General features: G+C 43.5%; 1 pseudogene; it reads right to left on the bottom strand.

Annotated features, from left to right (window-relative positions):
* Positions 1–9,270: 9,270 nt before the first annotated feature.
* On the bottom strand, positions 9,271–11,349 carry LOC127778119 (uncharacterized; annotated as a pseudogene).
* Between the last annotated feature and the right edge of the window lie 161 nt (positions 11,350–11,510).

The raw sequence follows: 11,510 nt of genomic DNA, 5'->3' as shown, positions 1-11,510 counted from the left end.
CGGCGCCAAGACCAAATGAGCTAAATTGGGATACCCTTGACATCTCACCGATTGACCTAGCCACCCTAGGGGAGCCCTTCTCTGAACAGGAAGTACATCAAGCAATCAAGGAAATGCCAAGTGACAAAGCTCCGGGGCCAGACGGCTTCACCGGGATTTTCTTTAAAGTCTGCTGGGAAATCATAAAGGAGGACGTCCTTCTGGTCTTCAACTCCATTTACAATCTCAGATGTGCACATCTGAATCTGATCAACTCTGCGAACATCGTCCTAATTCCAAAAAAAGAGGGGGCCGAGGGCGTTTCAGACTTCAGGCCAATCAGCCTAATCCACAGTATCGCTAAGATCTTCTCCAAGATGCTTGCGTTGCGACTAAGGCCTCATATGCATAGCTTGATTTCGATCAACCAAAGTGCCTTCATAAAAGGGAGAAGCATACATGACAACTTCCTCTTCGTGAGAAACATGACCAGAAGATACCATCGATTGAGGCGGGCGATGCTGCTATTCAAGTTAGACATAACTAAGGCCTTTGATTCAGTTCGCTGGGATTACCTGCTAGCCTTGCTGCAGCGAAGGGGTTTCCCAACAAAGTGGATAGATTGGCTGGGGGCTCTGCTATCAACTTCCACCTCCCAAGTACTTCTCAACGGCTTGCCAGGGCAACGGATCAAGCACGGAAGGGGCCTTAGACAGGGGGACCCCCTATCGCCGCTCCTTTTCATACTTGCGATTGACCCCCTTCAGCGAATCCTTTTCAAGGCTACAGAGCTTGGCGCAATCTCGAAAATTCGGGGGAGAACAACTAGGCTAAGGATCTCAATGTACGCAGACGATGCCATCATCTTCATTAATCCCACCCGAGGCGATGTTACGGCCTTCACGGACATCCTACAGCACTTCGGCACTACAACTGGGCTCGTCACCAATTTTCAGAAATCCCAAGTGGCGGCCATCAGATGCGGCGGCATCAAGTTGAATGAGGTTCTTGAGGGCGTCCCTGTGGTGAGGGCAAGTTTCCCCATCAAGTACTTGGGCCTCCCCCTAGCTCTGGGAAGACTGCGAAAGGTGGACTTGCAACCTGTCTTTGACAAAATTTCCGGAAGGGTAGCAAGCTGGAGAGGAAAAAATATGGCAGCGGCTGGAAGAACTACGCTCGTCAAATCTGTGCTAACGGTGCAACCAATCTACCTTCTGACCGCTCTGAAAATCACAAAGGAATCCCTCGAGCAGCTAGACAAGCAGCGGCGCCGCTTCCTCTAGGCAGGCACGAGTGATATTATCGGAGGGAAATGCAAGGTCAATTGGATAAAGACGTGCATGCCGACCAGCCAAGGAGGATTGGGGGTCCTAAATCTGGACAAATTCACGAGGGCCTTGAGGTTGAGATGGCTGTGGCATGAATGGAAGGACCAGACCAAACCTTGGGTGGGGCTGGAGACGCCATGTGATGAAATAGATAGGAACCTCTTCGCCGCCTCAACAAACATAACAATAGGAGACGAAAACACGGTGCGATTTTGGGAGTCCGCGTGGATTGGTGGGCGAAGACCCAAAGACCTCATGCCGCTTGTCTATGCGATCTCAAAAAACAGAGGAAAATCCCTTCGGCAAGGAAAGGAGGAGGACGCCTGGGTGCAAGATTTGAAGCTTGATTCACAATCATCTATCACAGTCGACCTCGTCGAACAGCTAGTCGCACTGTGGGAAGCGGTCCGAAATGTGCACTTAGACGTTGGAGAACCAGATCAGATTACTTGGAAGTTCACAAACAACGGGCACTACACGGCCTCCTCGGCTTACCATGCACAGTGCTGCGGGGCGCCGAGCACAAACTTCAATTCCTTGATTTGGAAAGCCTGGGCGCCGGGGAAATGCAAATTTCATGCTTGGCTCATCATTCAGAACAGAGTCTGGACTTCAGATCGGCTTGCGACCAGGGGATGGCAGAACAATGGTTGTTGCCCTCTTTGCCGCCGCGATACTGAGACGGCATTGCACCTTGTTGCCACTTGTAGATACACCAAGAGGATCTGGCACCTCGTCTCTGCATGGGTGGGCTATCAGCAGATGGACCCAACGGAATGGGAGGAAGCCCAGTCAGTCAAACAGTGGTGGGAGAACATTGCAAACACGCCTAGTGTCCCGAAAAAAGGACTTCGATCGCTCATTCTGTTAGTCGTCTGGGAAATTTGGAAAGAGAGGAATCGGCGGATTTTTGATCACAAAGAGGTGGCAACGAACTTCCTACTAATGAAAATCAAAGAGGAGGCGAGCCTTTGGGCTTTAGCAGGAGCTAAGCGGTTGCGTGAGTTAATCCCGCACTCTGTATAGTGTACAGCTATAGTGGTTCTCCGTTTTCCTTTTACCCCTAGGGGTCTGTATTTTCTCCTGCTCTATTCAATGAAAAGGCACTCTAGTGCTGTTTTCCGTTCAAAAAAAAAAGGGTTCAATACAACAGTATATCTCTCCCTACAATATACAACATGCTGTTTATACATAGTTTCCTAGTTGATCCATATTACATATATGATTCTTAGAAAGAAGAATATTTTTTTCAGATTCTTTGTGTGCTGAAACTTTTCATATGTTATGTATTGCCATATCAGAGGAAAGAAGGTGGAACTAGAAGGTGTGCAGCAGTGGCAGGCAGACCAATGTATTTTGAGTAGCTGGAGGTTTGGTTTGCTATGTTAGGACAAATTTATTTCGAGAAGCTAAAAACTCAGGTGAATTTTGGCAAATGCATGTACGATTTTGATGTCAAGTTTGCTTAGTTAGCTAAGGTATCCTTTCTGAAAGGGGCGGAGGTAGGCTTAGGGCAAGGCCCTAGGCCTACCTCCAAAAACTTATTTAAATTTTGTTAATTCATCATGTAAATTTTATAGGAAATGAATACTTCATTAGTGGAGTCCTATCTTAGCTACAGTCTTATAATTTCTAGCTCCGCCTCTGCTTCTGAAAGTTCAATCTCAATGTCGACGAGGAAAGCTCCAAAGTTTAGTGTGTGCAACTGTAACTCGATAAAGTATTAACTAGTCTTCATACTAAAGACATCAGATGTATTTTTATTAGGGGGTGCACATTGTCTAAAACAAAAATGATAGTAAATACAATATAAAGTAGTAGTAAATACTTAGTGTATATGTTCTACTTAATACAATACTAGTAATACTAGTAGTACAATATATAAAGTACTCAGTACATAAAATGATAACTCACAATAAAATATCCTAAACTCACATACATAGTCAGTAAAAAGATAACTCGCACGTATATATCCCATAGAGCTACAGTACTAGACAGCAACGCGACACAGAGGGCAACCGTTGGTTCTTTTGAAGAATCATTTGGTGACACACCTGCGGTGGAACCGGTGTCCGTAGAGTAGACTGGCAATAGTGTCGCCGACCTCCTATTCCTGTAGGCATATCCTGCAGTCACGATCGTCGCTGGTGCCTGTCGCCTCTAGGCTGAACTGGGACGTCATGGTCCTGGTGAGAGATATCGGCCACTGCCACCATGCACGCCATAGACGGTGGAGTAGGTATCCGACCACTCCTACCGCCGCTGCTACCATGAGAAATGGCAAGATAAAAGTAATCACATTCTTAGAGCTATTGCCGTCATAACTATAATCCATCTACAAAAAATAATGAGAGAAATAATTGTATCAAGTTGCATAAACAAAAGAAATGCTTAGAACCAATAGCTAGACTGGATATTTCAAATATAAAAATTGAAATTTCATAATTTTGGGTTTAATTTAAATATTTTTATAAAATAAAAATTAATTGTTCATGAAAAAACATGCAGCATGCATAAACGTGCCATTTCTAAACTTTATCTCTACAAAACATACCTTTTAACGGTTAATGGTTTAAAAAATACGCTAACAAAAATCGAGAAGGTAGCCAAAGAATGCGCCCTAAATGGAAAAATGGAGTATACGTTGAAATCATGGAATTAAGCACAATTGGCTGCATGCCTGCAGTCGATCGAGAACTTACTCGAGTGGGAAGTGGAAAGAAAATAGGACTACCAAATTCGTAAATGATATTATACTTTTTTCTACAAAATTAGTCAAAATTGAAGTAATTTGACTTTGACTAAGGTCAAAACGTCTGATAACCTGAAACGGAGGGAGTACTAACCACAAGATAACCTTGTCCCACCTAAGTGTTTATGTGGTGACCATGTTTAAAAAATATAGGAACTATATTAAGAAACTGTCGCAAGTTTTTCAAATATAGGGAATAATTTTCAAATATAACTATAGTATAATTGTAATATAATTCCACTATAACTATATTGTAATATAACTTGTATATAAGTATTAAAATAATATATGTAACTTATATAGAGAATACAATGTAACTATAATGTAATTACATTGTAGTTACATTAGAACTATACTATAATTACATTTGAAAGTTTTTTTTTTGCCCAAAAAACTTGTGACAATTTTTTAGCATTTCAAAAAAAAAATATAATGCTCTCTTCCACTGCATATACAGAACATGACCTCGGTAGTGAGCAGCCAAACTTTTTAGCAAACGATCGAAAACCAAAGCCCTGGGTGATCACCGGCGAGGATGATGCAACGGAAGCAGCTAGCCCTGCTTGATCGGCGGCGGCCGGGATATATTGATCGCAACGAGATGACAGCGAGCGAGCTACTCCCAGGCGGCCGAGGCGAGCGAGATCGACGATTCCGATGTTGGAACGGAAAGTCACGATATCAGAACCGTACTGCCTCGCTTTCTGATTGGCGAAGCGAGTAGGAACTGCCTACGTCACGTACGTAAGTGCGCGGCTTGAAGAATGAATTTAGTTTTCCATTTTTTTCTTTAAGACACGATAAAAACGCAGACATGCTCATAATGCATGCGCTTCACTTTTACTAAATATACACGCGCATATAGCATATCCTGTCCCTATGAGTACATCCTATAGATTATGCTAGCATGACAAAGTTATCATAGGTGTCTCTGTTTTCTTTGCAAAGGGAGAAAAACAAAATTTTCTGAGAGTATTTGTAAAAGAAATAACAAGACATGCGTTGTATTTTTTTTTTAAAGAAAGGAAGTCTAGAGCAGGGCCAGGGACGGATCCAAGAAAAAAAATGGGAGGGAGCTCAATTATGCAGTTTCTTCAACCTTCAGCCGTTTAGAGACCTTTAGTTTTTCATTCATGGTGAAAAAATCGAAAGGATGCTCAAAGGGTATCCATGGGTCTTGTGGGTGTAGGGGGACTTAAGCCCCCCGCACCCACGTTGAATCCGCCCCTGAGCGCGGCCATGCTTTTTTATAGAAATTAAGCAATAATGTGGTTTACATGTGTTTTTTTTCTGGGGTTTTTGACTGACCAAGCAAAGCCCTATACCATCATAATCATCCAGAACATATGCACTCCCGGCAAATAGCAGCGCTGGGAAAATATGGAAAAGCACCCAATTAATATATATATATATCCAACAAAAAAGAAAAATGGTTTTAAAACTTAGTGAATTTTAGGGCTGTTACACCCAATATTAACATTTGTTTTGATACCTCCCTTCTTAGATACCTGTGCTTTCTTTGTAAAAAAAAAAAAGCCAATCTAAAAGGGGATATATATGACCTTCTCCTAGTATAATGAATCTGGATTATTAGAGTAATGAACTCATGATTCTTGTTTCCCACCCTAGGCTGAATCTAGACATCGTTATCCTAGTGTGAGACATTTTGCACACCTGCGAAGATGCATGTCATGCACGTCAAAGTAAATACAAATTAAACCCCCTTAACCAGGTTCTAACACGAAAGTCAATACAATGCAAACAACCAAATTGGTGGTGTTATTGCCCTCATAATTAAACTTCATTTGCAAATTAATAACATGAATGATTTTGAGCAGATAGAACTGTTAAAAAAAAAACTATGGGATAAGGTGAAGAACAACGAGTGTACCTCAAGTAGTGAGTGCATCACAGGAGCCTGGAGGACATGTTGATTGTAATTGGCCATTGCCCCCTAAATTAATTATGACTGCCTTTTTTAGAAAAAAAGGTGTAATGTGGACCTAATATATGGCTGGCTACAGGTATATAGCAAAAGAAAGATGACGAGATGGGAACTAATCGGCCGGTTGATAAACACACACGTCATTCTAATTCAGTTTTGCTAAAAAAAAGTAACGCCACCACATTATTTTTGGCTTAATTTCAACCACTTTTTCCCACCGTATTATTACTAACTATTCTTTGTGCGTAAATATATTTGTACCTCTCATATCTCTTTCTTATTGTATTGACTTTTACTCCTTTTTTTTGTCCTTTACTTGCACGTTAACTTGCATTGTATCCTTTCCAATGATTCTAGTATATAAATATATAATCAATCATTTTTAATCCTAGTTTTCCTAAATTTGTAGTACAAGAGTTGAAAATTACTTGTAAATATATGAAATTTATAGTGTAGAGAATATGAAATTTACAGTGTAATTAAATTCATATTGAAACTTTTGAGTATATAACACCATAAGTATGTCTATTTTCTTTTGATTGCAAATTGCTCATTTTCCCCTCCCCTTCAGACGACTTCTCCGCGCTTGCCCAACACCTTTCGTTTTATGGATCAGGACCAATTTCACCTCAGACCATCCTCAAGTCATAACTAGCTGAATAACATTCTCTCAAGGACTTGCAAAACTCTCTAATGCTGATATGTTGCTTCAGATGTGTGTATGAGAAGGAAGCATCTCACGTACATGACTCTTAGATAGAAACCAGTATAGTTTATAAATTAGTATGAATAGTTTATTGAACTTGGTTGCACTCATAAAACGAGCATGAAGGAGAGCGACGAAAGAAGCCCAAGTAACAGAGCGGTTATCGTTCCTGACTAGCAAGTGATCTTCTAGTAAACCAATCTTTTTTACTGCACATAGCTTGATAATAGGGCCTGTTTAGATCCCATCTCAAAATTTTACACCATGTCACATCGAACATTTGAACACCGGCATGGAGTATTAAATATAGGCTAAAAAAACTAATTATACAAATTGCGACTAATCTGCGAGACGAATCTTTTAAGCCTAATTGCTCCATGATTTGACAATGTGGTGCTACAGTAAACATTTGCTAATGACAGATTAATTAGGCTTAAAATTCGTCTCATGGTTTACTGACGAATTCTGTAATTAGATTTTTTATTAGTCCCCGAACACACTATATGACACCCTATATAATATCCGATGTGACACGCTAAAACTTTACACCCCTGAATCTAAACACCCCGTAGTCACCATTTGGCTTCCTAGTGCAGCACTACAAGGCAGCCAGGGTGCCTATTATAGGCAGGCTACGGGGTGGAAGAAACCAAGCGCCAATTAGCAATAAATTGTTTATTCAACTGATTAAGCCATTAATATTTTTTTTTGAAACCTAAGGCGGAACTTTGTTCCACTTTTATATTTAGAAGAAGAGAATTGACCTAGTTTATAAGGAAAACCGGGCCCGAAAACCATACAACTGCACGGTTAATTATGGAAAACCGGCTAAAACCCACCACACAGAAGAAAGCAAGGGACCTAGCTACACAACTCGCAACGACGGCGGAGTCCAAATATAGGACATCATTGCCAAGCTAATACATAAAAGCGACCCAAACAGCTCCAACATCACAGAAGAGGTGTTATCGTTGCCGAGCTAGCCGCCCAAGCGACCCAGCAGCGCCAACTTCACAACCGCATCGACACTGAAGCCGTGAAAGTCGCTAGAGCGAAAAGCAGCTCCGATATCCAACAATGGACATCAGCCAAGCCACCAAAGAGCCACTTCCTTCACATGGCCAGCAACAACTCCTTGGAAGAGACTGCAACTTGTCATCGTTGCCAAGCATCGCCGCACACCATCAGCGAGCCGCTCCGACTTCATCAGCAGAAGCAACCGAAGAGCGTGTCGCCCACCACAAGAACAAAGCGGACCTAAGGAGGCGAAGGCCTCGCCGAACGCCAAGGTATGAAGGCTTTAGAACCGAAAAAGACCATCCACGGTCGTCGATACATAGGAGCTTCTCCGAAGCGACACCCCCAAGGAGGACACGACGCGTAACGTCGCCGCCGCTCGTCCGAAATCGGAACAAGGTTTTCACCTGGAGATTTGTGGGGAATATGAAGGAACGCCATGACGACGCCTCCAAGAAGGTTAACGGCGCCCGTGGGCATCGTCGTCGTCGAACCGGCCAAAGGCACGGCAAGGCTTTCGCCAACGTCTTCACATCACACACACAAGCACCCCACATCGACGACCACTGAATAGTCCATGACGTCTCACAAGCAGTCATACCTCGACGTAACCAAACACGCCATCACATCCACATCCACACATCGCGAGCAGGAGGCTCGCCGCTAGCGAGCAACCCTGCCGGAGTCCGCCTCGACTCCGCGCTGCCGCCGAGCTCGTCGGAGCCCTCCCGAGCCGTGCAACGCCGCCACACGCAGCCGCCGCCCACGCTACGCCCGCTCCCGGTCTCCTCCTTCCCCGCCGCCCAACTCCTTCCTCGTCTTCAAATGTTGCCGCTGACGTCGACGCGCCGACTACCGCACATGCGCCCTCGCCAGCCATCGCCACCACGGTCGCCGCCGTCAGCCACCGTGGTCCGCCGGTCGTCCCCACGCCACCGTCGCCAGCCGCCGCCGCCAGCTGCCACCATCACCGGTTGCCGCCACCAGTCCAGATCCGGCCGGGATGGCGCGGATCCGGGGGACGGAACGCGCCGCTCGGCGCCCGGTTGGAGCGAGACGACCATGACGACGCGACGGAGGTCCCAGCCGTGGCGTCCTGGACGCGCCGCGGTCCGCCGCCGACGTCGCCTTCAGTCGCCATGGTCCGCCGCCGACGTCGCCTTCAGCCGCCGTGGTCCGCCGCCGTCGTCGCCACCATCACCGCCAGTCCCCGCCGCCGGCCATCCCCCCTCTAGATCTGGCCGGATACGGCGCGGATCTGGCCGCCACCACCGCTGCCCCGGGCAGCCCCCCCCCCCCCCCCCCCCCCCGCCGCCGAGCGTGGGGTTGGCTAGGCGAGACCCCGCCGCCGCCGTCCTTGCGGCTGCGCGGCATTGCCGGCACCCGCTCTGGCGGCGGCGAGGTGGAGGAGGGGGCAGGGGAGGAGGAAAGCGGCGGCGCGCACATCGCCTCCCGAGCCGCCTAGGGGAGGGCGACGCGAGGGCCTCTTCCTTTTGGGAAAAGAGATGGCCCTTGCCATTAATATTTTCAAGAGATTCTAATTTTAACTAGTACAACTACCTGGCCCCACATAGTAAAACATGTTATCCTCAAAAATGCTAGCTTGGTAGCATTTCGTATTGCTTGCATAAACTTCGAGACCAGCAGGCCAAACAGGAGGAGGATAGGGCTGGCCATCGGTATCAACATACATAACATTCTGAAAGGATGCTGACATTTTTCCTGGAAATTGCCCATTGCCCATTGGGGGACTGGAGCTCCCTTTGTAGGATTGAGCATAGCCAGCCCACCTTATACGAGTAGCATGATCTACCATACGATTAAAAATATTCTTTGGCTAAAATCCAACTCGATTGAGATTGTTGATGTCATATCCAAAGTAAAGCCACCAATCTCCATCATTTTTGTCCTGTGTACATATATGTAAAAATATCATCGCGCAAGAATATTCGGAAGAGTTACTGTTCGAGAAAGTAAAGGCTGTACACTTAGATATTTTCCTACTATAAATACAAGGTATATTTTCTTTAAGATAACAGGGAAATTTTCAGCCTTCAGCTCAAGAGATCCCATCTACAAGCTACATACCCGGGCATATGAAAGTTTAGGGAAATAATCAGTTCATGAAAATGTACTTTTATTTACTATATTACGGAAAAAAGATCAGCATGTGTTGTGTAGCATACGTATGTACACACTAAATACAGTCTAGGATCAAATAATTATTAGTTACATTACCTTAAATATCTTGAATGATATTTTAGTTTGGTTATTAGCTTGTTCTAATGTATCTCCAGGAGTCACCGGGGCACCGTTTACTGGTACAAAACCGTCACAGTCCAAGTTAAAGCATCCGGTTTTATTGTAATAATCAGCCTGTATGTCATGCATCCATATCAAAACCTTGTAATTAAAGACATATGCATGGTAATTAAGCAATGTATTTCAAGTGCACAAACAATGAATATAAGTGGACACATACCGTCCAAGATACAAAGAAGTGGGTTTTGCTGTCACCATAGGTGGTTGGATCAATCTATATATGTAGGGAAAATAGCATTTGAGATGAGATATATATATCATAGCTGATGTTGATTGTACTACACATCCTCCAAATGTTAACATAGACAATTAAGGTTAGTTGTTCACTTACCACCCATCCGGCCTGTATATCATTGAGACCAGCTTTAGTGGCTTCGTCTTGGTAATTTGAAACTCTAACAATAGCAGCACTTACTTCCATTTTCTTCAAATATGGAAAATTATAAACATCCAGAGTTGCCATGGCGCCGCTATATCCATTTTCAGGGGCATCTGTTGAACGATGTAACGCGTGCTAGGAAAAAATAATATACATATATATGTTATTCTAGTGGCATTTTCACTACTTGAACATATAGACATCTTAACATAAAGAATAAATATGAATGGATCCTCCCAATGCATGGTTGTGTGCCTAATGATAGAGGCAGGAGATGTAAATCATCTCTGTAATTTAAAAAGTACATATGGATTTTTCATTCCCTTTTCCAGTTCAGCTGCAAATTCACGAGTTTGAATAGGAACAATATATTAAAAAGATAAAACTCAACTTCCCAACTTTTAACTAAAAACGTCCCCTCATCACCGACTCAAAATTCAACCTTTCAATCGTCATATCAACTCATATCAGTTTAACAATTATTATTTATCAACACTCATAATTTAAGAAAAAAATCAATTCTATTTCATTGTCATAAGAAACTGTACGCTTTGGTAATTAAACAGAAACATCATGTTTAGAGAGAAAAGATAAAAAAAGAAGTGACCCAAGAATATGTATACAAGAACATGCAACTGATCCATAACATTCATATGCTTCACTACGATAAGGGAAGAAATGAGGTTGAAAAGCATGATATGGATTGAGATAAAGTGAACTTACATATGAGATTTCTTTCAATCCTTTTGTTGAAGCTTGGCCTCTAATTGGGCCAACATCTGGGTACGCGTAATAGGATGATGATAGAGCTAAATGATTTAAAAAGCCCACAAATATAGACAGCATAAGGCACAAATCTTGCAGCATTTTGCAAGAATAGTTGTGTACTTCCATTTCACTGACGGCTGGTTCAAGCAACATGTTGATCCTGGGAACTCATATAAGTAGTAGAAGAGTTGGCTTTAATGTTGCTTCAAAGAATTGGTGCGTGCCTACCTTGAATAATATCATATCTCATATATATCTGGCAGATTTTCTTTCAATGAAGTGCTACATTAATTAGCAGGATTTACATTAATTAT

The sequence above is a fragment of the Oryza glaberrima genome, chromosome 6 (genome assembly GCF_000147395.1).
Source record: "Oryza glaberrima chromosome 6, OglaRS2, whole genome shotgun sequence".
NCBI lineage: Eukaryota > Viridiplantae > Streptophyta > Magnoliopsida > Poales > Poaceae > Oryza > Oryza glaberrima.
Note: the sequence above shows the minus strand (reverse complement) of the source record. Positions and strands in the feature narration are given on the sequence as shown.